At 37.0% G+C, this 27,068-nt stretch overlaps 1 long non-coding RNA gene across 4 annotated transcripts in view; it reads right to left on the reverse strand.

Moving 5' to 3' along the window:
- Positions 1-24,258, reverse strand: part of LOC119262099 — a 126,563-nt gene extending 102,305 nt beyond the window's left edge. For 3 of the 4 annotated variants that reach the window (XR_005129421.1, XR_005129422.1, XR_005129423.1), the window contains exons 1-2: positions 23,963-24,258; positions 22,039-22,154 (exon numbers count right to left, since the gene is read on the reverse strand). This is a non-coding gene — a long non-coding RNA (uncharacterized LOC119262099). The remainder of the gene's footprint in view (positions 1-22,038; positions 22,155-23,962) is intronic. The other variant, XR_005129424.1, reaches the window with a different exon arrangement.
- Between the last annotated feature and the right edge of the window lie 2,810 nt (positions 24,259-27,068).

Consider the following 27,068-nt stretch of genomic DNA (forward strand, 5'->3'; position numbering starts at 1 on the left):
TGTGTTAATGCCCTAGGCTAAGTTAAAAAAAATTTGCGGCTTCTTGCATTTTTTTTTTCAATCGTTACCTGTGAAAAATTTTAAAGCCAAATTTTGAATGTGGAAATCTAAGCAAAAGGACCAACTGTCTGCAAAAATGTTCTACACTAATTCAGCATATTCTTGTTCAGTGATTAAGCATTACTGATTTTGGCTGACACCAGTAATTTATCATCTTTTAAAAAGCTTTACTCATCAGGTTGCACTTTCATTGACCCTAGCCTGACACAACACATTTGCAATGAATAGACATGGATCCAAAACGAAACTAATGACAATGGGACAGATGAAAGTCTCCTTTTCGAGATGACTTATTGATTTTCCTTAAAGCATAAATCAGTTAACATGCTTTTTTATTATTATTTAACACTTGCCTAATCAGAAAATGGAAATATAGTATGGTCAGATATCTAGCTCAACTGTAACCCTGATTAAAGTTCAGAGGAAGGGCATCCCTAGGGCTGTCATCTTCAAGGGCAGTGTGCTTTCTCATTAAGTGATAAATGACTCATTTGTCTTTTTGCCAAGATCAATGTGGCCTAACCACAGAAAATACACTTCAGATACATGTATAATCACCTACAAGGTCTAACAAGGTATTTTTTTATTGTACATTCTCTCTCACACCAAGGCTAAAATAACACTTCCATCATTTAATCCCTAGAAGATATCCCCAGTAATAATGAAAGTATGTTGTGATCATCTACTTATTACTTTCCAGCGTTTTTTTTTTTAACATCAAAAGGTCAGATAAGTCAGACATGAATGCAGACAGGAACATACTGATAAAAGAATAACAGAATTTGAATGCAAGGTAATTAAAGTAACTAATTTGCCAATTATGCGATTATATAATTACACTTCAACAGTACAGCAAAATGACAAAGATTCATCTAAGGGTTCAAACTAATTCATGCTTTGTGCTAAAAATAATCAAATCCTATCCTTGTACATAATATAAATACATAATTTCAAATTATATTAAACAACATAATAGTTAAGAGCACAAATAAAAGTACATGTTTTTTGCTCGCTGATTCTGATACCATAGTGAGTATCCTACTTAGAATAGTTACTGTAAACAAGTGCAATGTACTTCAACAACTCAACCACTGAAATCTAAATCTGATTTTAAAAGAAATGTATTAGCTAGCTATGCTTTTTTCATGTCAGAAAAGCCAAGTGGTACTTCTGCTCCTCATTTGTGTCTTTCGACAACACAGTGGCAGCAGGAACGCATCTGAAGACCTCACATGTGGAGTTTATGCCTTCTCTTTTGTTTGGCTGGTTCAGCTGTAATTCAATGTCCTCTAAAGCCAGATTTTCAGCTTGTGATTTTAGAAATCATGCTCTTGGTGATTCGCACTGTATATATATATATATTTGCACTGTGCAAAAGCACTCCATCCACCCTATGTATTGAACACTGAGCAAACCAGCCTGAGAAACTAAGCAGTGCTAACACAGTGCACTGAAGCTAAAGGTGGGTTGTGATGTACACAGTAGGACAAGATGGTCTCTCTAGAGCCTATTTCACAAAAAATCACTACATTACCATTTATATTTGTATAATATGTATTATATATGTATTGCTTTTTTATTATTGCCATTTTATTCAGTCAAACAATGTAAAGTCGCATTTACGGACTAAAATAGGCTAAATACACAGTGTAGATCTGCCAGGAATACAGCAAGGAGGAAAGTTTAAACTGACCAACAACTTTGTGTCTGACCGTCACAGAGTCAGCTAATACTTCACTGTGCTCACTGCATTTGTTCATTATCACAGTATCAGTTGGTACGGCAACGGTGGTATTGGTGAATTTTTAAGCATGTATGAGCCTGATTCCAGTGTCAGTATTGATGCATCTATACTGTTAGTAATATATCTAACTGACAATTCTTGACCAAAATCAAAATAAAAAGTTAGCACTCACTGGGCTAAAAAAAATACAGACATCATGTAAATATAAAATATAAAAACAATAATGTGTGTGTGTGTGTGTGTGTGTGTGTGTATACATAAAATTAAAATATATATATACATATACATACATAAAATTAATATATATATATATATATATATATATATATATATATATATATATATATATATATATATATATATATATATATTAGTTTTTATTTATGTACTCTGCTGTCATTTGTGAATTTTTGCAGGTGGCATTGACATGATTGCAGATGCTTTCCTTTTAGTTACTGCTTGTTTTGCTGAATTTTACATATAGAGGTGTTTTCAACATATTAAAAATGTTACTAATGAACCACCCTTCCTATGCAAAACCAGGAAGAAATGAATCCTGATATTTAGACACAGGTGCTAATCTTTGTATGTTTTTTCAGCCCTCATATATAATTGCCTGAGGATTATGCTATGAACTTGCAAATTAAATCTGAGTACAGTTTAAGTACAGCTCAACAAAGCCCATGCAGATGTGACCAATGTAACACTGGGTTCAATTTAACCTTACCTTAAAGTAAAATTACTCCTAGCATGACTCACAATACCATCTGGAGCTCCAGTTAGAAGAGGAAAGATCAACATTTCAATCACGACATCCATTATTTTGTTGTATTGAGCCCCACAATGCACAAACACGTTCCACATCTCAACAGAAGCGCATAAATTGATCTAGATAAGATCTGATTTAGTGCTATCACTCCCTGCTGTAAAGTGATGTCACAACAGCTCTGATTCAATTTCACTCAACCCCAATTTGAGGTTGTTTTACTTTGCCAAAGCTGCAGTAGAATTCATGTATAGCAGAGCTGAAAGAGAAAGAGAGCTTCGGTTTCCTTTCTCTGCCTTCTGAGAAAGTTTAATGTTTGTTATTCAAGACAAAGTCCAGTCTACCCTTGAGTGATGGGCTTAATGCAATGTGGTGAGCAAACTTATTTGAATAAAATAAAAATATGTAGAACTTTTTCAAGCCGACTTGGTCATACCTCAACTGTCATATTGTCTGGCAGGACATACCATATTTAAAAGCATATGGCATGGGAAGTTGCAAGTAGACATGTACCCTTACTGTACACATAATTGGGCCAATAAAATCTGACAATATTAAAGGAATAGTTCTGCAAATTGTTGAGGATGGAGGCAAGTGTGTGATAATTTAGCCATACTTGATGCAAAATGCTAATTTGTGGGCCATAAGCTTCCACCTTTTCCATTAGTTACATTCTCACCCAGTGTACAACTAAAGAATATTCTATCTGATTTACTACATTTGGTGTAAAGGGATTATGAATCGTAACATTTTTGCCAAATTACTTCCTTAAAGTTTGATATATTTATCAGCAAACCAGCAAATTATATACAGGAATAATCTGTGAGTATCTACTGTTTACTTGTGTTAAGGAAATTTGACAGTTGAGACCTGCCAGCAATATTTGTTAACTGAAAATTCACAATCATATCAGCTAGTATAGCTGTTTCAAAAACTACTGAAGCGTGTGTATTTTTGACTTTTTAAAATTATGAGTTGATATAATCAGAATTTTTAGCTTCTCTAAACCACTACTTGTGATCAGCCAGCCCTTACTCTAAATTAAAGCCTGAGGTTTGATTCTCTGGCTGTTTTCATGTCTACACCCCCATTTCCTCTCTCACCTCATTGAGTTCAGTGCTGGAATCTCACCAGCTCCCTCTCTAAAGACTCCCCAGAGATATGATCTCTTAAGTATGATCCCACATACTTAAAAAGAAGGGGGTCTTTGAGCTAAGGCTCAACATCCACTTCTATCTTGACGGAAATCTCAGTCTCGCACATGCAAGAGTTCCTCAAGGTTTCCATCCCTGATTTCTCTCCTATCATTTTTCTTCTTTGTTTTTCTCTTCTCCCTTATTGTACTCTGCGTTTTCTTCCTCTTTGAAATAGACAACCATCTTCCTTTCTCTGTTGCTACTGCTGTGAGTAAAACTGGACTGCAAGCTTAAAGGAATAGCTCAGCGAAATGTCAAATTTACACAATTTTCTTCAAATGTAGTTGATCAGCTAAGACATCTTTGATGTCCAAAGCGCACACAAATAAAATGTTACGTCACCACAATTGCTTTCTTTCATTTTCCTTCTTCTCTATTTTTTACAACCCTATGCCACAAGCTTAATTGTGTAAAGTCAGAGTGTAAATTCACATGCTTGGAAAAAACTGATCTTGTGTGCATACAAAACAGATTACAGTCGCTCGTGTGCTAAAGAAATTTATGTGTAAAGGACATCCATCCATTCAAATATTTTTGTCTTGTATTAGAGCTCATGATATTTGCTGTTTGCTATGTAATTCATGAACTATTCTCACTACACTGCGTGTGCATTATCAGATATTTCTCCATTGCCCAAGCCATCTCTGCAATGCAGTTAAAGTTCTACCATTTACAGTAAATATACTTCAAGAGGTAGTTCACACACAGATTTTATTTCAGTGCTTCACTTAATTTTAATTTGTACTACCACTGGGAACTTTCCTCAAAAAGGTTTTAAAAAACTGCTCACGAGGTTTTTGTACAGCCTTCAAATTCAAAGGATTATTTTTATTTATTTTGCATTTCTTTATTGAACTTTATTGATCATTTATGATAAAGAAAACATATATAAAAATATATTATATATATTAAATATTATTTTGTCTACAGAATGGGATCAGAAGTAGTTCACTATGAACAACTGACTGGTTCCATATTGTAGGTCACTGCATACATGTTTTTGCACACATTCACCGGATTGAGACTCTGGGGCAGTCAGCACAAGGCCTGACTAATTGACTGGTGGATCAATCAAACAAGCTTCTCACTTAGTGCTGTACTCTCCATCTCCCCTTGCAGCTGCACATTCATAAATAATCCCCCAGCTTCTGTGCCTGACTCATAAGAGCCAATACAGGGTCTGAATGACAAAAACTGAATCATCATCTAATCCATGGAGAGGCTCCTTCTGTACAGATATAGCAGCTAGACTTTAGCTTTCATCTGCCAGTCTTTGTTTTATTCAGAACAAGAGATTCCTCCATTCACCAACCCTGCAATGAAAACCTAGTTTTGAAATGTTCATGGAGTCAGAGTAGAGCAGTTCCATACAACGCCCATGTCAAATGTCTGCAGTGCAGCTATCAAAATAAGTGTACCAAGAACCTTAAACAAACATAAAATATCAACAACCAAGTGTGATACTATGAAAACCTCAGTTGCTAATGTCGTAACATGGCATATAGGGAACAAGTGTGAAATTGAAGTTGCACTGCACGTGAACTATTGCGTGAGGTTGATGTTATTTTTGTGCGTAGTTCTCTTAACCAGAGTCAGCAAACTTGCTCTGGACTTTCTAGAACTGAGAAAAACAAAGAGCTTTCTTTTGAACGTCCTTTACCGTTTCCAGATCTCTCAATTTCACGCAACACAGCACGTTAATGCCCATTAACAAAAATCTGGTTGTGGTAAATAATTATCAAGTAATTACCTCAGAAATGGGGGTCACACCCCTCTTCACAGTGGACCACCACAGTGGCCAGTAGAGAACACTCAAGTAGGGTGGTGGGGAGCCCTGTATACAAATATTTCAACATAATCATGTACTTGAGGATATTTTGCTTTCTGTGTAAGTCAGTTATGGTAAGTAAAACAATAACACTGCAGCTTACATATGAGTAGTTAAAACTGTTCTTCTGCTGTATGCCAAAAATCCACTATGTGGTGGTCTGTGGAGCCAAGAAAACCCCAACAAATATCTGGGCACAGCATAGTTCAACAGCAAGACTGAAGGATAAAAAATACAAATCAAGCAGTATAAAACTGACAAAAGATTGAATAAAATATCAACAATTCATCGCATTTCAAAAGAAATAATCTTAGAATAATTTTAACTTATTCTACTTCATTCTGCTACTTTGCTTTGTGATAAGCCTTCCGAGCACAGAGGAAGCACAATAGCCTTATCTGTTCTCTGTTTAACAAGGTTTATGCCACTCTCTTCTGGTTGTAAGCTGTGCATGAAACTGCTAACATGCATCATTAATGTGCATATCCAAAGACATTTGTCAATTGCCTAAATTACAAACAGCTGGTGTCACACTCCAAAGGTTGTCCAAGTATGCCTGGTGAGATACGGAGTGCATTGCATAACAGGTGGTTAAAATCACAGAAGTATAGTTTCACTGCTGTGGATAAAGCTGTTGATAACTTATTTGATATGCTTAGAAAAACTGTTCTCTCTCAATTGCACTTCGCAGCTTTCTTTTTTACATTCTTGTATTCTCTCTCACACATAAGTATAATTCACAAAATGCAGTTAAAGCATACACACGCACACACACACAATTCAATGGACTTCAAATATGCGCTAGAATTATGAAACACCACATAAACAGGATATAAATGGCAAAGTTACAAACAGACACTGTCTCCGTACCAAATTTCCAATATCACTGGGTGCCAAACCCTTACGTGCAGAGCCACACATCGACCCAATGCTGACCTACTGACGGTTTGTTCACACATTAGCAAAAAAATGTAAAGGTGCAAAAGAGCAAAAGCAAACCAGAAAAAAAGGAAAACACGTAACTGGCACTGGCACTTTCCTAAACACATATCTTGTAGATTTAAATGGCCAATCAGTGATCTCTATGTAAGTACATGGGCACAAGCACAAAACAAGGGTGGTCTCCAAGCAAAGAGATTAATTTCATTTCTTCAGCAATTTGCTGTGGTTGAAATACCATAACAGAGCAGTTAAATGTAATGGAGATAGCGCAATACTCACTTCACATCTGCTGTGCTTTTGAAACAACCTAGGATGAATTTCAGGTGTAAAATGATTTCTGCACATTTTTGTGTGGTCCTGTGAGGAATTACATGACCCATGGGGGTTCTCAACCTTTTCCACCCCAAAGCCCACCTGTTTTTTAACTATAAAGCATAAAAACTAAAATCAACTTTTTTTAAAATAGTTTTTTCTTTTTCTTGCTTGATGTCTCCTTCTTTGTCAATAGTTTATCAAATCGAGTTTAACTACTTGGGTCACTGATGCTTGGCCAGAAAACAAACACAGATCTTCACTGTTATTTTATTGTTCATCTGTCGTTATTTATCAGTTGCAGCTTGAGCTGCAGGAACAAAAAGAGATCAATAAATCAGACATTAAAACAGGCAGATTATGATGACAGTATAGCAATGACGTGCTGGTAGCAGAAAAGGAAAGCCGGCTCTGCTGATGAATTCCCTCGTTTCACCAGAAAATGTGTTCCCACCAGCAGTAAACTGAACAGGGTTTGGTTGGAAGCAAACCAAGGCCCAACAGTTTTCAGCTGTTTGTTTGAGATCTGATCATGGGAGGAATGTTCACACATGTCAAAACAGAGAAATGAAAAAAATTTGATAAGTCAGCACCGAACAAAGTAGGAGAAACGGCGTGAGGAACCTATCTATCTCTGGCTAAGTGCGCTGTGCAGTGCCAGCTACACTGTCTAAAACGATGTATAATTAGCCTGCAACTGTCATGTTTTTATTTTATCCCCCCATGTACTAGCCCACGGACCAACAAACTGAGGGTGTACTCTTTGTGTGGAAAAAGCATTAAGAATAATTCCAACCAGGCTGCACCAAGTGCATTCAAGACTGTACTGTAAAAGCACTGAGGTGAAAACGTTAAAGTTTGGGGCTGTTTCTTACAAAGTTGTCTGTGAGCTCATATTCATTAATGAAATCTGTAATTCAGAAATGTAAAAAGGCATTTTATATTCAAACCTGCAGAAGTCTGCAAAGAAATTTAAACAATAATTATATGAAACGCAAACTGTCTTCTGTAATAACAGTTTGGGAATGGCCTGTTCAAAATACACTCTTGAAAATCATCTATTCTGTTCATAATATAATGAAATTAATATATTTTTAAGAAGAGCACAAACATCCTTTTTTGGACAGAACATGTCAAAAACCACATAAGTATGTTTTAGATTACTTAACACCATGCAAAGTGATAAGAATGCGCTTAGCAAGATGGTAATCTGTGGGGAATAATCTTATATTACTTGTCAGCTACACTAGCCTTGTTGCTCCAGTGTAAAACAAATAAAGCAATTATGTCTTACATGATCACAATTGTGTGATTTCTCACTAAACTACCACTTTAAGGGCAGCATATAGCATTTGATTTGAACAAGCAGATCAAATTAATTTTTATACAGTTTAATCCCCTACCAAGGCAAAATTTTATTACACATACGCATTGCAGTCCCTGTAGTTAATGAATAATAAGCCTTAGTATGTAATAAGCCTGGAATGTTAAGGAGTTAACCGTCTGTTACTCATCAACTAATGCAAGGCCTAACAGTTTTATTAAACATACAAATGGGTTTTATATCCACCTGTGGTTTTAAATTGCATCTTATTTATTCCTGCCCAGCCAAACTAGCAGCCATTACTGATGTTCAGTAATCAAGCCCTCCGGGGTATAAAGCGTATCCAATATGTGAGTCATTAATTTAATAGAAGAGAGCCTGGAACGGGTGCAAGAAGGCGAAGACGCATGCCTTAATGTAAGGGTTAACTGCAGGCCTACTAATGACGAATTTCTCTTATTTATAGCCCTGTGTTTCAACTGAGGGGATATTTGCACTCAAGTACTTTTTTACTTCTGAAACTGCAATGGTCTGCCTTACATAACTTGCATATGCATTTCACTATGTTTATTAAACAATGTATAGTAGTTAATGAATAATAAGTCTTAAGAACAAGAACTGAATAGATATTCTAGGCATACCTTTACTTCCACTTAAGACAGAGAGAGAGAGACTGTGTTGTATCCCCTCCAACTTCTAACTGAATAGGGTTGGATGGAAGTTGTCATTTGTCATTATTGTTGCACTGGCTATTAAAATTGTATTGCTTATTAAAGTAGCCCTTAATTAAGCCAGTAAGCTATTTAAATTCACATAGCCATTGGCTTTGTTTACTCATAAAGTCTTGGGATCTTTCTCACAAATGTACAAATGACATCTCTGTTGCCCATCATTCAATTAGTGGTAAAGTTCTTGGTGCTATTGCATTTAGATGATAAATAATTAATGAGAAAGAGCTGGCTGTGTTAATTCACTAAGCTTGAAGCCACAAAAATAGCACTGTGATGGATTTCCTGTTCAAGGTTTTCCTTACTTCCATCATTTTCAAGGCACCCTACATTTCCTGTAAAATGTCCATGCTTTCAGTCCACATTGCCCGTAGAATTGAACTGGGTGTCTATAATTGTAAATCCAACCTTGTTTAGTTACCACATCCATGCTTCTGCACCAACAGACACAGTATGATGTATTTTTCTTAAAGATAATTTAAGGTATGGAAAAGCAGAATGAGCCACCTTGAATATTTTTTCAAGGGAAATCTGGGTAGCAGTAGGAAGCAGCACTGAAGCCTTTAAGAAAATGTAATCTACATACATTTTCTAATTGAAATTAAAAACGTGAGCCAACATTTTTTTCATCCTACATTAAAACCCAGGCTACAACACATTCTAAATCTACTTAAACAGTTACGAAATTCGTTTCACTTATCAAGAATAAACTCTTCACAAAATATATTCAAATGTCCTTATTTCAATTCAATTTCTTGCATTTGTTATAGTCTATTTATTAAAATTTCCATGCAGGGCACATGTGCATAGTCAATACATGACATTTTCCTAAGACCTGTGCCACAGTTAAAAATAGTGCATGAATATGATGGTGGTTTTTGCATACATTTATTTATTGCTTTTCTATATACTGTTATGTACCCAAATATCACACACATATACAGTATATATCATTTAAAACCAAACATCAAACCCGGTCAAGCTTTTTTTTTTCCACACCAGCTAATAGAAATGTTCCATAGTGTCTTGAAAATGCACCTGTCCTGTGCACTTCTAGTGGTCTAGTGCTTAGTGTGGTTTCTTTTAATGTGACCCCTGCTATGGACTTGGACTTCTAAGCCTCCTAAGTTACAGTCAAAATAAAATTGATATCCATAAATGACTTGTATCTGAAAAGTTCTGATCAAATCTCAATGTACATCAATGTACATTATTTAGACAAAACTACACATTGAAAATTCATGTATTCATACATTTTGTTAACTAAAAATACTAATACAAAACATATCAATGTCATCATTTAACGAGCTGTTCATTTATGTTTTGTATATTAATATATTAATATTTGTACATAATTATTAATATTACATTAAACAAAAAATTATATTAATGTAACTTTCAATTTGTAAAACTTATTAATGTTAACATCATTTTCTATAAAAATCAGTCACTTCTGGGACAGAAACCCCAAGCAGTATTCAAGGGGTCACCACCACCTCACTGTCTACAAGTGTTAGCTGTTTCTAAAAGGCTGTAGCGACACCATGTCGAGAGAACTGTTCTACATACAGCGTGAGAACAGACTGCCCAGGCATCCGGACCCTGAGAGGAGAGGGGACACACAGAGCCATCCCAGAGGGACCGCACTGAGTAAACTTGTGTTCTAAGCTGTAATCAAGAGGGATTTACACTCTGTGTCAAGAACAGGACAAGAGGATGAGAGTGTGTGTGCGGGGGTATGTGTGCATGTGTGTGTGGTATGCACAGTGTGCTGCACACTGTGTTTCATGTGAATGCCTGTTTGCTCTGTTTATAGTACAGATGACTCTAATTCACTTCTGTTGACAACGAATAATGGGGAATGGCCAAAAAGCTCAATATCCCACACACTCCCACGATGCATCATCCTGTTATTTTCCCCATTATCTCCCTGCCCTACAGCGCAAACTGAAGCGATAAGGAAACAGCTTATCCAGCTACTGTATACCCCCCCCCCCAGACACACACACAGACCATAATAAGTTATCATATTAAAACATGAGCATCAATGGTTATTACTTTAGTTTTGCCACAATTTCCAAATTCAGTTACGTAGCTACTTCATTACATAAGAGGGTACATGAATATTGCAATTTACATTCTCAGTTGACATGCGAGTCCGCACACGACTTCTTCTGTTTCAATGTCAAGAATAAATAACTGCAATAAATAACCACAATTTGAAGTGCAAAGAAAAGTACAAAGAAATGCAAGTTTAAATATTACCCAACATTTTCTTACCACCTTCTTAGTAGGGAAATTTAACAGAACAGCTCATCCTCTGGAGAGAAAAACAGGCTGGAGCTTAATTTACTTAAGCAATCATGTTTAAAGTGCAATCGCAATATCAGTCTGAAAAACTGCAATTACAAAAATGTAAAAGTTTTTTTTTTTATCAAAACAAGTTGAAATTAACCAGTGGTCACAATGTCTACAGCGCAAATACAGCCATTTCATTTATTATCCAAAATGTTTAGTGAAACTACATATTTGCTTCTCTAGAGTGCATTTCATATCAGGCTGCTGACAGTGCAGACAGTGTGCGTGGGTCACCAACAGGTTACAAGACGAGCTTCGCAATCATGACCATTTGAATTTTCATTTTTGAGAATGCACACACGAACATAAAACAGCCTCTATGTGAAGCAGGTTCTGTGTGGAGGTCTAGTATAATCCTGTCTGAAGATAAGATCTTGGCAGAGCTTAGACCTGGTTGTAATGTACCTTTCACGCAAGGCTGTAAAAACTAAAAGTTCATGGCCCGGGTTAAATTTGCCAACAGAGCTGCTACGCACAAGCGTATATTAAGGATTTTCTTGCCAACACAAAGAAACAAGCAAAAATAAAAAGGAATACACTATTTCTAATGCAAATATCAGATTACTTAAATAAAGTAGAATTTCCATCCAAATGTACTGATTGGTGAAGGAAATCTAAAAAGGTCAAAAAGCTGTTAAAAAGCTGGATAATAGTGCTGGGCACTTGGCTTAAATGTCTCCAAACAGTACAGTATGTTCTGAAATGAGTCCCAGCTGGCCGGTTCAAACTAGCTCATATAACACACATACACACACACACACACACACACACAGTATAGATGCTGGTGAAACATTCTTTGATACTGGACTTAGTAGTGAAACACAAATGAAGCGTTCCATCTGTTTATCACACCCACAGAAAACAGCAAAAGAGGTGCAATTTACAACAAATACAAAAGCTGCACCATGACCTCTCTCTCGCTCCCCCTCTCCCAGTCTTTCTCATCCTCTCTTTCCATCCCATTCTGTCTTCATTCTCTCTCTTTTAACTTTTTAAACTGCCTGCTTTGTTACACACTTCTATAACCTAAGAATATCTCACAGACTTCCCTGTATTTACTGAATAATAATCTTCTGTATGCACTAAAGCCCAATCCCATTTCACCCCTCGCCCTACCACTTAGCTCTTAGCCCTCCATTTTGTGCGCTCAGGTCCAGGGATATGGTGTCCCAAATTGTGCTGATATAGAGGGGTAGGGCGAAGTGATGGGGCGACGTGACCGTCTCAATAGAGGTTATACAAAGGCACACTCTGGAGAACTATGAGGGGGAAAAAAGCAACACTGGAAAGAAGGCTGCACAAGTGAAGAAATCCACAAATGTCTCTCTTATCTCCATTAAAAATTACATTAACTATTGTATTGTCTAAGTTTAATGTCGCTTCAATGTATTACGAATGTACCTGCTTTACCATTTAAATCTAAACAAGAAGCTGGCAAATAGCTGACTTCAGCTTCATATCACCACAGAATTAGGCGTGGGTGATGATAACTAATTACCCTCTTTAAAAGCATATGATTCCCTGAATGTAACTAAAGCCCAGCAGCGAGGTTACTAGAATTTACCCTCCTCTGCTGTCACTGCAGACTGGCAGGGTCGCCTACAAGGCACCATTAGTTACTGTTAATGAAGTAGTGTTCTATTTATTTGAGGGTCCCCTTTCACAGGGGAAGATTTCACTCACTACTCCTTGTAACTCATTTCCATGGGGCAAGTTGATGCTCAAAAAACAAGTAGTAGGTGTAACTCTTTCCCTCTCTCCTACTCTCTGCCACACTATTTCCCATTCTCTCTTTCCTTCTCTAGCTAAGTATGACTATATCTCTCATTCTCTATCCTCTTCCTCTCTTTCCATTTTTTCTTTCTATGTCTCTCTCTTACTTTTTCCTTTTCCTTTTCTACTTCTCCCTCTCCAATTCTCTTTCTGACTCCCTGTTGCTCTTTCCCTCTCTCTCTTCCCCTTTGTGTCTAACTCCCACTCTCTTTCTCTCTCTTTCTATGCCCCCCTCTCCACTCTGTAACTGTAGAGAAGATGAATGGGTGACAATTTGTGGTCAGAGAGGTTGAAAATTTCACACAAAGCTAACAAGCTCCATTGTCACATAAAAATAAACTCTTTCACTACCTTTGTAGCCCTGAAAGCTTTTTTTTTAACTTAAAAAAAGACTGGAAAGCAGTGATATCCAGTCTTTTATCTACAGTAGTGGAGTCCAAGGAGAATGTGAACAGCATTTTATACTTAATACACTCTGTACAGAATATACAACTGAATATCTGTCCCTTACAGATATCCCTCACAACACTATAGGTGAGGTGCCAATAAGGTGACACCAAATAAGGAAGGAAAAAGCCAGAAATTAGCAAAGAAAGGGAAGACTGTTCTCCTATTCTAGTTGTGATGAACTGCCATCTGTATTCTACACTAATACCAAAAGAGATGTTGAAAACTACACTGTTTATAGAGTTTTCTGATGATTTTAACTCCACTATTTTTGGTACAAGTGTTACTAGTGATCACTCTGAAGTGGGAGAAAACTGGATTTTCCATGACATCCAAGAGAATCTTGGGGTTAAACCTTTGACTGAACCTCATCTCTGAACACTGACACCTGATTTCTCAGGAGTTTGTTTGTTTAGGACTTTAACCTTTGTTATTTAAGTGCACAGATATCCCTCACACCTTTTTAAAGTGAAGGACAGTTTTCTGAATTTCCACTTTTCAAAAAAGTAGTTGACATAAGCTGGTTAGAAAAACAAAACTTTGATTCCAGATTTCTCCTCGATGCCTCCATCCATTGCACTGATTTGTTTAATTTAAATTAGCAGCTCACCTGATTTAATTTAGTAAAGAACTGATCTATCAAACCAGATACTGGACGAAAACTACTATTAATACTGGAGTGTTACGAGCCGAAGTTTGGAAATGGTTTAACATGCAAACTGGCATTCTTAAAATAACTATGTACTATATAAATGTATTTATTCTAAAGTACTTCTGTATTTTAACGAAAATAAAAATCTAAATAGAGGACTTTAAATAGCATTAACTTCAGTGTTAATGAGCTTGGTGATGACTGTACTATGTTTAGATACTTTTATAGATGTTTATAGATGCTGTATTTATCCAATGTTTTATGCTATAATGGCTACTTTATGCTTAAACAAAACTGTGTTCAAACACTTCCAGCCCTTAAATCCACCTAACAGTACTCCTCTTGTATCCAAAATTGCTGACTGTACAGCTGCTAACACAGGACTTGATCAACATATACATCTCCTACCTGTGAAGTGATTTATGACCAGTCATAAACTGAGCACTGGCTGTATCTGGGTGTTAGAGAGCGTGTTGGTGATGAAGGAGGGACTAAAACACATCACAGTTACGATTATTGTTTATACTGTGATTTTAACTGGTCAATGTAAAAAAATCAATTGAAATATACAGTATTTTGCAAATGTTCAAATCATTTAAATCCATTTATCTCAGCAGTGAGTGTATTTTATCTCTATGTATTCAAATAAAGATAAAACATTATGGAAACAAAAAAACAGCAATACAGCAACACATAATGAACAAAAAATAAGGGAATGTGAAATTATGATTTTCAAAAAAGTTGAAATAAGCCGTTTAGAAGCTGCTCACATGATTTAATTTAGTAAAGAACTGATCACTCAAACCAGGTACTAAATGAAATCTACTATTAACACCGAGGTGCTACAAAGATAAGCTTGAAAATGGTTAAAACAAGCAAACTGGCATACATAAAATAACTACTTACTACATAAATGTACTTCGTATTTTATATAATATTAGTGTTTTCTGGTCAAAAAATGCTCACTTTCCAGAAAAACAGCTATTTGAATCTAAATATCTAAACACTCTTACAGAGTATTGTATAAAATGATCACACCTTCAAATGTTTTAGGTTTATTTATTAAAAGTTTAATATCAAAAGCTTTTTTGAATAGTTATTTTTGGTTGGCCAACAACAAATAGCACCACAGCCATCTCCTTTTATCTGCATGGATCAAAACACTCAGCCTGGCTTTGGCTAGGGTGAGAGATTATTTCTCGTGCTGAGCACTCAGCTGTGAACCACGTTGTCTGGCATACTGAAATTTCAGAGAATAGGTCAACCCTTGGAGGTTACCCTGATGCTGCTGACAATATCAAAAGCATGTAAAGCCTTGTGCAATTTTGTATTCATTTTTCTCTTGTAGTTCACTGAAACAAGTGGAGAAATTCTAACTAACATTCAGATTGTAACCTTTATCAATATATCCTTATGTATTTCAATCTATACCACATTTGTGTGAGGAGAAAAGAGACATTTTATTTAAAATGTATAACTTTTTATTTGAAAAGTTATTGGTGTGCATAGTCTTGTTTACTTTTTTTGCCATGTTCTTGTCATTTCCTGACATCAAAAAGGTTCAGTGTCAAATCTAAAAGAAATAATGCCCATTTCAAATTCATTACGTAACTGTGTACTTAAATATGTGATTGCATTATTACAAATGTGTGCATTACTTCCATATTAACATCTTACAATAACAGTTTAGTCTTTAAATTTTATAATTATTTGTGTATTGTACATGTTATCCACATGCAATGCACTGCTTTTTCCAGAGTTTGAATAAAACAGTAAAACTTCTAAGGGTTAAATCAAGAAATTCTAGGACAAACAACTCTGGGAGTTCGTGATCCTTGAACTTAGGATGTTAAAGAGATACAGCAGACTGTACACATATAACAGCAAAACATATATGACTCACAGCATCCAGCTGAGTTTCCCATTAGACAGCTTCGTCTCTGCTGTGCAACCTCAGGGGACGTCATAGATTAGAACAAGAGACGGAGAGAGATAGAGAGAATGAAAACGAATGAACAGCTTGAGGAAAATAAGGCCATCAGAAACATTCTTTGGCTTTCAAGACTGTTCTGAGCCTGTTCTATAAATTCTCACCCCATCAACATCACAATCACTAAACTAATCTCTGTCACTATTCACCTCAAACTATCATTCACCATTTCCGTTTTTTCCAAGTATGTCCACTTTTCAAAACACATCTTAAGGTATCTGGCAATATACACAGACACATTTTACCATTCTATTCCACTCAATAACTACATTTACATGCACTCCAGTGGAGTGATAGTCTAACTAATAGTGCTAATGTAGTATTTTGTTACTGTTAGAACAAAATGTGTCTCAAAAATTGTTTAAACTTTAAATAAGTTAATGTTTCTCATTAAAAGTTAATGTAACAACATTTTATTCTAAGACGTTTTGGCTGACTTCTGTGAGTCCAATTGAAATTTTGAAACAATGTAAACGGCAGCTGGCATTTTCAAAATTATGTAAAATGTAAACAGCATATGGTCATAGTCTGACAGAGGTCTTACTCAAAGCTTAGCGCAGTAAAAACATATAGACCAACATTTGATCTCTCATTCTTTAGAAGCTAAAGAAAACATTGATGTCACAAACATTCAGAGACCGGTGAAACAAATTGATGAAACAGATCTTTTGCACATCCTCACAGAAGTATTTCCCATAGAACAACCTAAACAACCTCTTTTCCTGTTAGCACGGCATTAAGTGAGATAGAGTATGTTCTTCAGCATGTACTCATGAGACTCTTTACAACAGAATAAGATTAAAGGTTAAAAAGGCACAGTGGAAGCTTTATAAAATGCAGCAAGAGCAACATTTGTTAGTAAGACATGAATGTGGCCATTATCAAGCCAAGATTTCAAAAAAAAATTACAAAGATGTCTCATAAATTATCACTCTTTTGGGGCAGAGGGTAATGAAAAAGATTTTGCTCTTCACATACTTTTTACCCTCGAGACACGCATTTAATCGTTCTAGAACCAATTTGGTTACCACATAAATATTCTCGAGCGGCCTCATTTCGCCAAATAATCTCATGTTTCGCTTGTTTGTCATGTAATCACACGTTTGACGTGAACTGGGTTTATGGGAAACTTTCTGAAGTAGATCATATTCATCATGACAGCCAAGGGAACTGTTAGTAATGGTTTCCAAAAATGCAAGAAATTAACATTTCTAGAAATGCAAGGCTTCAGTGCCACAACAGATGCCTTTGGAGTGTTCTAGTTATTTGGGAGCATTGCTCAAAATTGCTTGCTCATGCTTTGTGCTGGTTGTATGTTTTTTGGCTTCTTTGCAAAAACTTGATTTTAAAGTGGAAAGGGCCAGATTTTCCAACCCTTCGCTAAGAGAGTGCAATATATGACAACAAGACAAAGATCAGATCAACTGAAAAAAATTGAAATTTTTAACAATGTGGTAAAGGGCCAGAAGGTATGATGTAAAGACTGTATATGGACATGTTTATCATATGTTTTTGAAAGGATTGTCTACGCAGCCTTTTGGGTTCTTTGACAGACCAAAAAGTTAAGGGTCTCATTTAAAGCCACTGTTTAAAATTTCTGGAGCACAATTGTCAATTACACAATAGAACATAAGAGGGAGTGTGTTATGGCGAAATAACATCACAGCTGTGATTTGGTCGCAGTTATCACAGTAGATCATCCAAAGCCAAGATGTTATTTGTGATAACACACAACCTCGAGCGTGCTATTGCTTTTATACAACGGCCCTTGAGCAAGGCACCTAACCTCCAGCTGCTCCCTGGGCGCTGTGGATAGGCCTGCCCACTGCTCTGTGTGCTCACTGCCCCTAGTGTGTGTGTTCACTAGTGTGTATGTGGGTGTTTCACTACACAGATGGGTTAAATGCGGAGGTCTAATTCCACAGTGTGCAAAACACAGCCGCCTGATGGTTCTGAATTCACGATCAGCTTGCATGGCTGGAACTAACTGTTATAATAAGACGTCAAAAATAAATGCGTACATTAGTAAACTTAACAATTTCAATACAGCCTCTTCTGAGGGGCTCTTTTCATGGAAAACACCACAGCAAATCAAAACAAGATATTTGGAGGCACCCTATCAGAGTAAAGAGTTGGCACACTATGCACATACCTACTCTGAAATGACTGGGATTTTTCAGACATCCACGTTGTTGTGATTTTTAGGCTAGCCTACAAGAATTGCTGACGTTTACTCAGTCACTCATTCACCATTATAAAAGGGGCGAGACAAGAGGATAAAGCAGTATACCATTAAATGCCACCCTCATACCCTCCCATACACATCCACTGAAACATACTGTGTCTCTGATGAAAACCCAATGACAGGTAATACAACATAGACTTTGAGCTCAAACTGTCTGATTTAAATTGTCTTGCAGTATCTTGCTGTATGAGCAGCCTTATTTACTTGGCTTTGTGTTCCAGAATAGGACGTGGGAAGGTGTTTTTAAGTTGGGGGTGCTTAAATTTTAAGCAGCACATACGTGATGTGAACAGTGATGTCATGCTAAATGATTTGGCTTTTCTCTATCTGAAATCTTTGGATACTTTACATCATACAGAATCTGTCATACTGCACTACAATAAATGCAAATAACTGACACCACTGGCACATCCTCTCTCTGCTATCTCATTGTAGGCTAATTTTATGCAAATGAGCTGAGTGGTGACCAGTCAGATTGCAAAAAACACCAATTTCTAAATGTTAAATGGCACGGCTAGCTGGTTAATGTTAGCTTTGCTAGCATGTGGCCAACTCTGGTCACCACAGAACTTTACTGACACAAATTTAGATGATAACGACTCAAATCTGAGGAGTCAAGCGGCTATATTTCTGTTGTACACACAGCGACCACTGGTTCCTATTACCACGTCTCTACATTTCACATCAAACCACTTTGAATGACTTTGTTTACATATCAAACACTGGATTATGCAGACATTTTGAAAAGTCGGTGGAATCCCCCTTTAAGTAAGAATCATACCACCCGTTTAGAGGATAAAGAAGATGAGGGCACTCTGAGAGACTGGAGCTGGATACCAGACGGAATGCATGTAATTACATCTATGTGTGAGTGGCATGTTAGCAGTTAACCACTCATTTATGTAGTATTCAGCAGACGGGAAAAGAATCCTTAACCAGTCCGGAGCAGCGCAGGACAGCACAGTATAAAAGACGCCTCTCCCTCTTTGCACTTCAACCTTTGTGTGTTTTTCTGATATGGCCCCAGATTTACCAAGGCTGTCGAGTTACTCACATTTTTACATTTTCAAGAGAAAATGCACTTTACACAAGATTCTGAGTAACTTTAGATGTTAATGCAAGTGTGTGTGCAAGTATAAATCAACACAGACTCAACATGGACGGATATGTCACTCTGCTCATATCAGTCAGTTATAATTTAGACCTAGGTAGAGAGCTAGTTAAGAATAAATTCATGACCCAGCAGTTGGTACATCATGTGAAAATTATGAAATGAATAATCAAACAAATCCATGGAGAATTCATTTGCTACTGCTATATGCGTCACAAATGCCATGCAGCCAACGCTGGTCCAGCAGAACTAAGCTTGCCATGTCTTGTTAGGGCTTGTTTTATTAGAAGGTGCACAGCAGACGTTGAAGAAGTTTTACGCAAGAACTTTTATTCCTCTGAGTCAAACTAATCTGATTAACCCATAATAAAAGTTATCTGAGGCATAAATGACTGAACATAGAAAACACCCACCGAAGGTATGCATGGTCAACGTCTATAACACGCATACAAACACACATAACAGCAAATGCAGTGACCTGTATGCAAATCACATCGAATGAATCTTATGCAATGCCATGCAATTAAGCGCCACATGGAGCACTCTGTTCTTTCCTGCAGTTGCATTAGCATTAATGGGAAGACAGAAGGTGTGTAATACTTTCAGTCATTTGCACATCCATAACGCCAAAAGATCTTGAAGCCGGTTTTTATCTATCCTATCTCTCTGGTGAGAGTCTTCTGTCTTTTAAAGAGCTTTTTAGAAGCACCTAGACATATATATCATCATAAAGTTGAAGAAGCTTTTAAATGAGGAGAGGTACCGGCTGAAAAATCTGTCTGCATTTTAGGCCTGGAGCACAAAAACGGGGAGGGGCTGCTTTGCACTGTCAAGAGTTGTCTTGGGGTTAGAGGTGATGTTTATAAAGTACACTAGGATAAAATATTTGTAAATGATGGTCATAACTCATACAGCAAAGTAATACCTTGGAAATATATTACAATATATTTCATACATATTCTGGAACATGCAGCATAAAATATGTTACATTCATATCTGTGGCAAGTAGAATATGATGAAATAGTAACAGGTGATGCTTTTAGGTGATGCTTTAAAGAGCACAAAATGGACCTAAATACTTATAAAGTAGAATAACACAGAATAAAATAACTGTAGATTGTGTTTAGAAAGCACACTAAAATATGTGAAATAACATTGTTATAGGTGACATAAAATGAATAAAATAAAGGATTTATAGGTGATATTTATAAAGTTGACTAGAATCAAATAAAGAATTTGGTGATATTTCTTAAGTCAACTAGAATAATATGTAGTCAATGCTAATAGCATAAACTAACTAGTCAAAGGTCTTGTTTATAAAGTAGACTACAATGAAATAAGGATTTTGTTACACAATGCGTTAAATGTGACTAATTTTTTTCATAATCTCCATTGAGAGTAGGCTTCTCATATTCAAGAGACATAAATGATTACTACCGCTTTTATTAAAAAAGGTGTTTCTTGCCAAAGTGCATCACACATCTGCTGTAACTTTTTCCAAACTTCTCCTTGTTTTTACTGGATATACAGCACTTTGGAATGAAACTATTTAAATATTGTCACATGCAAAATGGTCCCCTGGTCAAATTACATATTTTATTGATTTTAATGCACAATTACTGTTTATTAGGTGAATTTAACTGAGGAAATATAATGAAACTGAAAATGCTACCTGTTCAAAAGTTATGGCACTTTATGTTTTGTTTTTTTTTTTCAATATTTAAAATTCAGTAGGTAAGAAAAATTCCATATTTAACTTTCCTGTAGAGGATGTGCTAACTTATCTTAACTCAAAAAAAAAAAAAACAACAAAACATGTAATTTGACTGGGGGTGTTCAAACTTTTGCGTATGACTGTAGGTTATGTTTATTAAATGCACTACGATTAAACAGTTCGAGCTTCAATACTTGGTAGCCAGTTTAAGATAGTAGTGTCTTATCCAAATAGATAGAAATATCTGAATGAATACATGTCCCAATATTTATCTGTGCAGGGAAACTTAAAACTGGAAATATTTACAAGCCATATTTTAATATAATCAAAAAATAATTGACATTGATGGAGTGTCTACTGATCATGTAAAATTGATGTTTATCAAAACCATCCTTTCAATCATAAAATCATAAACGGTCGCACACAAACACAGGTACATAAACACAGACACATGAACACAGATGCTTGCAAACATAAAGCGTGTTTATACACGTGCATATATTGGCTCAGCCAACATTAAGTCCACATGGACTCATCGGTATTAGTGAAAGCACTGCAGATAGATTTGTTTAACATTTTTAGTCACTGCATTATTTCAATGCTGTGATGTGCTCAGTGATGTTCTATAAATTGTGAAAGGAGGAACAAATAAGGAAAACTCTTCTATGGGTAGGCGTGTCTAAACTTTCAAACACGTGATGCTAGACTTGCGTGCAGTGTCGTGTTTGTTGAGGTGTGACATTTTGTTCACTTGGGGTCTGGGTCAGGACCTGGAGCCAGGGTCCAGAACTGGGGCCTGAATCTGAATGTGTATGAGTGTGTTTGTGTGTGAAAGAGGGAGGTCTTACACTCTGTGTGATGCGGATGTCCGCCTGCTGGGGGAGATCTGTGAAAAGCGTGACCTCGTGGACCGCCGTGTCCCCGGCACCGCTCTGCATTGGCCCCATGAGACCCAGCTGCAGCTCTGTGGACAAAACATAGAACTCAGACCACTTGGACACAGCACTGTTTGAAGATGCTCACTTGAGCTGGTCTAAGACCAGTCTGTTTCATTTAACCCTGCAGGAGTGTTTTGCCCCCTATTTACACTTACTGGCACTTCACTACCGCTCACAAGCCTGGGATCACTTGTCAGACTAATAATTGGTGTTTTTTATTCCATGACAACTTATACAGTCAAGAGTGAAATATTATAAACTAGGATACTTTTATTATTATAAACTCTCTGTAGACGGTTTATTCAACAGTTCAAATTGTTTAGTTATAAAAAGGCATTATCAACTGATAAGTAATACACTGTACTTATCTATTTACAATCTTTTTTTTTACCCAGATATGAGCCTCAAACTTTGATCTCCACCTCTCAGATATGAGGCATTCTATATAATAAATTTATTATAACTTTATTATTTATACTGTACAGCTTTCTCATTGACTATAAAATCATTATATATTATCATATTCTACTGGAAAGCCACATTTTCCTCACTTTTTTACTTTTCAAATAAGAGTCTGATGTTTTATCTCAACAGTGCTAAATGTTATGAGTTTATTCTCCAGTACATACAGACCATTTAGTCTAAGCTGCAAACACAGCCTGTTTTAAATTAGCTGTTTTTTACCCACAAAAGTACAAGAAAAGTACAGGGTTTTCTGCAAATGTCTGCATATTTAAGTGAATGAGATGTAAACAAAACTATTCAGAGGAGTTTGGTGTGAAATGCTGCGTTATAGACAAACTTACCAAGACAGAATCGTTTACAGTGGTGGTGATAGGAACCAGACGTCTTAGAGTTGAATGCCTCTAGAAGCTCCTTCCCAGAAGTTATTGCATGAAAATGGTTATGAACACTCAGCCTCGTCTCAGACATTGTTCAGCGGTAGATTTGTGATGCAATTTTGACCTAAACATACTGTAACACATGTATTTTATTTAGCCATTATCTATTCATGGTCAGTGGATACAATGAAGGGTACTCTAAGGCAAAATAGCCCTTTTCTTTCAGATTTACTACTTTCATCAAGCTCAGACGACACGTTAAGTGTTACCTGTGGTTTTGAATAGTAAATAAAACAGATATATTTCCGCTGAAGACACAGCGACCCCTGGTTCCTATTACCACCACTATAAAGAGAAGTCTCTACAATACACCACTTCACATCAAACCGCCCCGAATGACCTTGTTTGCATTTAACGCTGAATTATGCTTTTGAAAAGTCGATGAAATCCCCCTTTAAGTAAGAATAACTGTAAATATATGTTTTGTTAACAAAAACGGCTATTTACAAATACAAGGCTTTAAACAGGTTCCCCGCTGACCCGTAATGGTTCTCCACAGCACCGGTTCCCTTAAATGTGTTACAGTGAAACAAAAGTTAAATGTAAAGGAAATGCTGTCATAACCTTCCTAAACTAAAGAATGAACAAACTCCAAGTGTCTTACTGTCTTCGCTGATAAGCTCAAACATAAAGGAAAAAGGAAATAACGGGGAAAGGTTCAATATTTTCAAACGTTAGCACATTAGCTAGCGTTACTGCGTTAGATAACCTAGCTAGGTTACCTAGCAACCACAGCTCGTTAGCTTGGTTAGTTAGCCAGCGACCCGTCAGCTTTAGAAAACGTTAGGCTTAGATACTAAGGCTAGAACTAACGAGCGTTAAATAACAGACTTTTAGCTTTTATTCTGAGATACATTCTCGCAAAGGTTTAGCGACGTGTTTTATGACAGGTGTTTGTAAACGCCGACGATAGTTTATGTCAGTTCACCTACCTACGCTTGTTTTGTCGAAGCTCACCTCGGACTCGGCCGGCAGAGCATTCTGGAAAATCACCGTCAGAATCACCGCGACAGCTGAGGCTCATTAACGCCCGGCGCCGCTGGAATCGAGTCCTCGACCCCTCTTAATTTGAGCTAAATCAGCGCCACAGCCGATGATGAAGAGAAAGAGCAGAGAATAAACCGTTTTGAGCGGTTACCGAACTTTTCAGTGGCTAGCTACCGATTATAATGACAGGATGGAGACCAGGCTTAATTCACATTAGACCCAGAGCGAGGCACTGAGGAAAACAGTCAGAACTATTGGAAAAGAAACATTTTCAAATTCTCTTTCAGTTCTTGAATAAGAAACCAGCTGAAGGTTGTGTTGGTGCTCTTTACGCGAGTTGGCTTCATGGTCACCACCTTCTTACAAGACGTTTCTGGTCCACGTTTAATGATGTAGGGGAGAACGTTAGTGGTGCACACGCGCTGTGTAACTTAAACGGGAACTGAACAAATTTCATAATAATTCAGATCTTGGGATCGCCAGTCTAAAGCATTTCATGTAATAATTTTTATGAGGGAGCTTTTAGAGGTGGACGTCTGGTTCCTGTCACAGTTCTGACTCTGAAAGTTTCTCTGGAACAGATCACTTCACACCAAACCACTCTGAACACATGTTTACATCTTAATCATTTAATTACATAGAACTTTTGAAAACATTGGCAGCGTTTCCACTTTAATGCTGAACAGAATTTTAAATAAGCTGTAAAAAAATAGTTTTTTTTTTCTGCTTCGTCCTCTTTTCCACAATGTTCTGCGAATAACACTATTTGTTTTTGTTTTTTCTTTTTTGTTCCATTTATATTCACTGTTTGTCATGAAGAAAGGGTTTGAGTGCTGGCATCACAACAAGGCCATAAAATGTGTGAGCTTTGGTGTTATTGTCTATAGTGGGGCTTTGGCAGTTGCTCCTTAGTTTTACCAGTCTAAACAGATTCCTATTGAAAATATTAAAGGGGAAGTCTGCTGATGTTTAAACATTTCTACATAATTCAGTCAGTGAGACATAAATATTCAGAGTGATTTGAGTGATTAGAGTCATTGAGTGGTTTGATGTGAAATGTTTGTTTGTTTTTTTTTTAGTTTTCACTTACCATCCAAAAGCACTAGTGAACCTATACATGTCTTAGTTTAACATGCAATGTTTATAATGGTCCTGCGACCCTGATGAAGAAGTGGCTTAGAAAATGTGTCCGTGTGTGTGTGTATAATGGTAAAATGTTGGGGGCATTGGTTTTAACTTTTAAAGGCACTGAACTCTTCAGATGTCTGGTTCCTATCACCACCACTGAGAACAATTTTGACTCGAGTTTCTCTAGAACAGAGCATTTCAGATCAAGCTACATTGAATGCTTTTGTTTGCATCTTAGTCGTTTATTTATGCAGAATTAAAAAAAATGTTTGGTTGAATTTTCCATTAAGCAAAATGACAAAGAAAACATGCTCATTTACCAAAAACATTTAGAAATGCTAGGTGTCCCCAAGCCTTTGACCGAAGCTGAAGGTCTGTATATTGGAATTAGAATTTAAGTATAGGACTGACAATGAAGACAGGTCATGTCCTTTATAAGAAGAGCTAATCTCTAGACATCAAATAACTGAACGCTAGACTGCTAATGGATGTTTTGGTGCTCATTAATAGAACAAGATAACATTTCATGCAAATGATAATGCTTGTAGCTAAAATTAGACAAGAACTGAACTCAGCCAAAGGCTTAAAAGATTCAGGGGAGCTTCTGAAGAGCTACCTCCTACAGAGATTAGCCACATTTTAACCCTGCATGCTGTAGCATAGATATAGAGATGTTCCACAAGATCTTTATTAGTGGAACCAGGTGTTTCAGATTAGTCTGAACTAGCTCTCCAGGAGCTGAGGGAGCTTGGTCGGAGATACCTGATCTGTGGTATATGAGGCCCATAGGTTTAAAATAACATTCTGTGACAGATCAGATTTTCTATCAGCTAGCTGATTGGCAGCTGGGATTTTCCGCATCACTCTCCGAGGTAATGGATTCAGACTGTGGCAGCCAAGACGAGAGCAGCGAAAGAAATTCTGGTGCCAGAGAAATAACTATTGGCTAAAAGTGTGTGGGTTTGTTGTGCATGTTTATGCTATCACACTGTGAAATCTACAGAATAAACTGACACAAGTGCACCTGGTGTAGTGACATCTAACCTAGGCTTGGGGATTCGGCAGCTAAATTAGAAATGCAAATGCTCTGCTGCAAAAAAAAGACACAAATGGTATGGCTGAGTGAGGTGTGGATGCCTCATTAGTGAGCCGTGAAATATAAACTCAGAATAGCTCTGGGGAGAACAGGTTCTTTTAGCACTGATCCAAGGCCAGCTTCATAAAACCACATCCCAACCACAGCCTGTGCAGGAGAAATCCGAAACCTGGTCTCAGATCATGTAGACTGTGAATGGCCAGCCACAGCTGTGAGCAGGCAACGGACCCCGGTGTGTGAGATGATGATGGCCCTTATCAGTGCAGTCCCAGCGCCTGGGGCTTATTTTGTGGTGACTGCATCAGTCCTGGGCACAAGAACATGGTCCTGTCACCAGCGGCGCAGAAAGCGTCACGTTGTTCAAAAGTAGATGGGGGTGAAGTGGAGTGTCATTGCCAGAAAGGCAAGAGTATGAGTCCTTGAATAGTGTTACATTTGGTGTGCTACAAGAGACGCTGCTTTAGCCTGACTGTCTGCCTTCTAAATGGAACACACTTTGATGGATCCTGGTTTAGAGCAGGCTGAGGGTATTTAGCCAGATGCTACTCACTGTATAGAGGGAAAAAAAAGCATAAAGATGCCAGATTGTGGAGTAAAAGCTATGCAGAGGTCAAAAGGTGGCATACCAAAATTGGAGAGCTTCCAGACACAGCCAAAATCTAATGTACACAATTTCCACCTCAAATTTATCAATCAGTAAAACGTTTGATGCCTGATGTTTGCGTATTTAGTTTTGCACTGGAACTGCAAGGGTAATGCAGCTAACAAGTAATGAAAGCTAATACCCCACCAATTAGGATCTGTGTGCTTAAATCATCACAAACCTG

The sequence above is a fragment of the Pygocentrus nattereri genome, chromosome 22, assembly GCF_015220715.1.
Source record: "Pygocentrus nattereri isolate fPygNat1 chromosome 22, fPygNat1.pri, whole genome shotgun sequence".
Taxonomy (NCBI): Eukaryota; Metazoa; Chordata; class Actinopteri; order Characiformes; family Serrasalmidae; genus Pygocentrus; species Pygocentrus nattereri.